At 38.1% G+C, this 4,990-nt stretch overlaps 1 pseudogene; it reads left to right on the top strand.

Moving 5' to 3' along the window:
- Nucleotides 1–358: 358 nt before the first annotated feature.
- Nucleotides 359–649, top strand: LOC131758228 (transmembrane protein 258 pseudogene; annotated as a pseudogene).
- The last annotated feature ends 4,341 nt before the right edge of the window (nt 650–4,990 follow it).

Below are 4,990 nucleotides of genomic sequence, written 5' to 3'. Positions count from 1 at the left end.
TGTAGAAATTCAATTATCTACAAGAGATCAATTAATGTGTAGTGGCTAAGTATTAGGTACTCAATAAAATACTTGTGGAATGTATACAGATCAAAACCAATACCATCATGCAATTATGGTTGAGAAAGATTTCTGAGACAAATATATATAAAGCACTAAACATAAAGGAAATGATTAATGAACTGAACCATATAAAATTTAAGGACTTTTTTTCATCAAAAGGCATTATTAAGAGAGTACAAATGAAGAAAATTAAGAGAGTGGAAAAAGATTTATCTGGCCCAAATCCAAATAAAAATTTAAAGTTTTAATAAATTAAAAGTTCTCAGGAGCAGTGGATTACCCTGTGCCTGGCAAAATGGAGCTTGAGGCCATGAGAAGATACACCAGCTCAGTGAACCCGGCTGTCATTCCACATCTGACTGTGGGGCTGTTGGCCACTGGCATGTTCTTCATTGCCTGGTTCTTCATTTATGAGGTCACCTCCACCAAATACACTTGGGATATCTACAAGGAGCTCCTCATCTCTTTGGTGGCCTCACTCTTCATGGGCTTTGGAGTCTTCTTCCTGCTGCTCTGGGTCGGCATCTACAATATGAACTCCCAAGCATTCCAACCAGGTGGCTTAACTGAATCCCTGCTTTTGTAAATTCTTTTTTTTTGCTATGCTGGAAGTGTCCCACCTGCTGCTCATAATAAAGGCAGATGTATGACAAAAAATAAAAGATTCTCATATTTAAAATGCATATAGATAACTCCTACAAGTCAATAAAAACATGGAAAAATGGACAAATTAACTGAACATTTATTTTAAGAAAAGAGAATATACAAATGGTCAATATATTTATAGAAATATATTTAATCACATCTGGTAAATGAACATTAAAATCACAAATAGATACCCCCACATTCCAATAAGAATAGCTAAAATGAATAAACTGATTATACCAAGTGTTGATGAGGACATGAAGCACATAAAACACTTATGCAATGCTGAAGGAAATGTATATTGAAACAATCATTTGGGGAATCTGATTGGCATTTTCAGCAAAAGTTAGAATATGTGTACCTCAGGACCTGGCAAATTCTACTCCTAAGTGTATATCCAACAGAATTTTGTGTGTATGTGATGTATGTAAATAATGAATGCTCATAGCAATATTATTTAGAATATCACCTGTTGAAAATGAGACAACAGGTCCAAAATGGAGTCACTTGTACAAAGCTGCATGTCAGCAAACCAAGACTTAATACCTAAGCTATTGCAGTTTCAGCCTCTCCTAGGAACATAATCTTAACCTGTCAGTCTGGAATTTCCTGGTCAGCATTAGGGAGGTAAGCTGCCTGATAGACCCCTGCTTTTCTGCAATGAAAGGTGACCTTGCCTGCAATACTCTTTTCTTTGTTTATGACATTTTTGTTCTACTCCTTTTATGCTATTTAAAAACCTCTCCTTTTCTCCAGCTCTTTGGTGTGTTTTTCTATTTTGTACTTAGGATGCCTCCATTCATGAATTCATGAATCACTGAAAGAAAAGCCAATTAGATCTTCAAATTTACTCAGTCGAATTTTCATTTTTAACACTTGAAACTGGAAACAACTTAAGTGTAATGGAAGATTAGAAAGAGTAAATAAAGAGTAAATAAAGCATGACACAATCATACAAAGAAACACTATACAGCAACAGAAATAAGGCACTATTGTTACATGTATTAAAATGTATGAATCTGACAAATATAAAATTGAGAGAAAAAGAAAAACACATAGGAATGATTCTATGTAAATGAAATGCAAAAATCCCCAAAACTAGACTTTGGTTTAGAACTCAGAGCAGAAATGACCTCTAAAGAGGAAGTAAGGCTAGTAATTAGGAGAGAACAAGAGAGGCTTCTGGATTGCTAATAATATTTATTTCTTGACCATGAAATTGATAACACAGTTGTTTAATCAATGAACTTTGATGATTTGTTTGTGTTAATGTGTCTATGCTTAACTTAAAAATATGTATATTTAAATATTGTGTTTCCTAGAGAGTGACTAGTTTCTGTGGTTTCATGTATTTGTTAATTGGTGCTTAAAATATTTCACATTTCCCTTGGGTGTACACTACTCTTAATCTAAGCCATTCATCTTTATCATAGTTAGTGAGTAAAACACTAAAATGACCATTAAAAGAATGTAAAGGAAGCTGCAGGTGGGATTAAACTATTTGTAACACACATATATAACAGAATGATCAATACAGAATATACCAGGATCTCCAAATGGTCAATAAGAAAAAAACAGAAAACCCCACATGGGGATTGCCTAATGCCCAATAAATATAATAAACGGTTTTCAACCTGGATGAAAGTCAAGGCAATGCAATTTGAAACCACAGTGTAATACCACTAGACAACCACCAGAATGGATAAATTTTAAAAAGACTGACAATGCCAGTGATAAGATGTGTGGTAACAGAAACTCTAATACTCTGCAGGTGGGAAGGGAATGAAAACTGTTGCACCACTTTGGAAAACTATTTTGCATTGTCTAGTAGGGTTGAAGATAGGCCTGACCATTTCATTCCTAGGCTTCTGTCCCATAGAAATGCACATACATGTGCACTAAGGGATATGTATAAGAATGTATCATTGGTCCTTGGCATCACCCATGGCTTACTATACAAAAGTTAAATGAAAGTAAATTAATTACAGATACTTGCAACCACATGGATGCATCTAAAAAAGAAGATGTTGAGAAGGTGAGAGGTCCAGGTCAAGATGGTAGAATAGGAAGATGCTGTCCACACCTCCTCCCATCAAAACTATCACTAATATAGAACAACTATCTATGAGAACACCCCGAAGAATAGCAGAATAGATTTTCTACAACTAAGGATATAAAGAAAAGGCCATGTTGAGATGGTAAGAGGATCAGAGACATTGTCTGGTTAGAACAAATACCCTCAATCCAGCAACCCACAAATGGGATATCAAAACTGTGGAGTTCCTCCCCTGAAGAGTGAAGGGTCTGAGGCCCACATCAGGCTCCACAGCCTGGGGGACATGTACCAAGGAAGATGAGCCCCCAAAATGACCGACTTTGAAAACCAGTGGGGTTTTTCATTGGGAGAGACGTAGGGCTATGGGAAAACAAGACTTTGCTCTGGAAGAGCCTGAATGTGAACTCACTCACTTCAAGTCCCAGAGCAGAGGCAGCAGCTTTGAAAGTGCTTGGGCCATATGAGGAGATTCATTGACTAATTTTAGACTGTGTGCCAGAGGGACAGGAATTTGGTGGAACTTCCTCCAAGGATGGAAGCACTGGAAAATGCCATCATTTTTTATTCTTCTTCTACCTAGCTGGCCCCATTCTGATGGGCACTATTTCTGTCACTATCTATTAAACTAGATAATACCATGTACCCCCTCACAGCATTCCCCTGAGAACTAGCCCTGCCCAACCCACTTGTCCTAGCCAATCACTCCAAAGTGGCTGCCTTTCCACCCCACGACACCCTGGCTGGCAGCGGCACCCCTCAAAGTGGCATCTACCTTACCCCACCTTGTGGGTGGCCCTGGCCAGCACTGGCACTCATCCAAATCAGTTCCTGTTCCAGGGGACCAGCCACACACATTGTACAACCACAGCAGTCTCAGCTGGGCCTCAAAGACAGGCAGGCCAAGGCCAGTCCCTCCACCAGCATGCCGACAACAAACACAGCCCAACCACCAAAGGAGGGTGCATGCAACCCCCACAGAGGGCATCCCTGGAGCACATGGCTCTGATGACCAGGGGGGATTGTGCCACTGGGCCCCATAGGACATCTTCTACATAAGGCCACTCTTTCAAAACCAGGAGAAGTAACTCATATGCCTGAAACAAACACAGAGAGTTAGACAAAATGAAGAGACAAAGGAATACTTTCTAAATGATAGAGCAAGACAAAAGTTCAGTAAAATAACTAGATGAAACAGAGATAAGCAATTTACCAGGTAAAGAGTTCAAAGTAATAGTCCCAAAGATGCTCACCAAACTCGGGAGAAGAATGGATGAACTCAGCGAACCCTTCAACAGTGATAGAAAATATAAAAAGAACCAATCAGAACTGAAGAATACAATAACTGAAATGCAAAATACATCAGAGGGAATCAACAAGAGATTAGAGGATGCAGAAGAACAGATCAGTGATCTGGAAAACAGGGTAATGGACATAATGAGTCAGAACAGCAAAAAGAAAAAAAAAAGAATTTTAAAAATGAAGATAATTTGAGATATCTCTGGGACAACATCAAATGGACTAAGGGTACCAGAAAGAGAAGAGAGAGAGAGAGAGAAAGAGACAGAAAACCTGTTTGAAGAAATGACGGGTAAAAATTTTCCTAACCTGCCAAAGGAAGGAAATACCTATGTCCAGGAAGCACAGAGATCCCAAACAAGATGAACCCAAAGAGAAACACACCAAGACACATTCTAATGGAAATGTCAAAAGTTAAAGAGAGCATCTTAAAAGCAGCAAGAGAAAAACACCTAGTTACATGCAAAGGAACCCCCATAAGACTACCAGCTGATTTTTCAGCAGAAACTTTACATAACAGAAGAGACTGGCACACTATAGGCACAATAGTAGTCACAGTAGTGGAAGGGAAAAAAATCAAAACCAAGAATGCTCTACCCAGCAAGTTTATTTTTCAGAATTGAAGGAGAGATAAAGGGTTTTTCCAGACAAGCAAAACCTAAAGGAGTTCATCACCTCTAAACCAGGCTTACAAGAAATGTTATAGAGTCTTCTATAAGTGGAAAATAAATTGCCATCACCAGACACAAGGAAATTATGAAGAAAATATTTCACTGGTAAAGGCAAACATATAGTAAAAGTAGTGGATCAACCACCTATAAAACTAGTATGATGGTTAAAAGACAAAAGTAGTAAAGTCATTTGTATCTAAAATAATTTGTATGCAATACAAAAAAAAATGATGTTGAAACATAATAAATGGGGATCAGT

The sequence above is a fragment of the Kogia breviceps genome, chromosome 6, assembly GCF_026419965.1.
Source record: "Kogia breviceps isolate mKogBre1 chromosome 6, mKogBre1 haplotype 1, whole genome shotgun sequence".
Taxonomy (NCBI): Eukaryota; Metazoa; Chordata; class Mammalia; order Artiodactyla; family Physeteridae; genus Kogia; species Kogia breviceps.
Note: the sequence above shows the minus strand (reverse complement) of the source record. Positions and strands in the feature narration are given on the sequence as shown.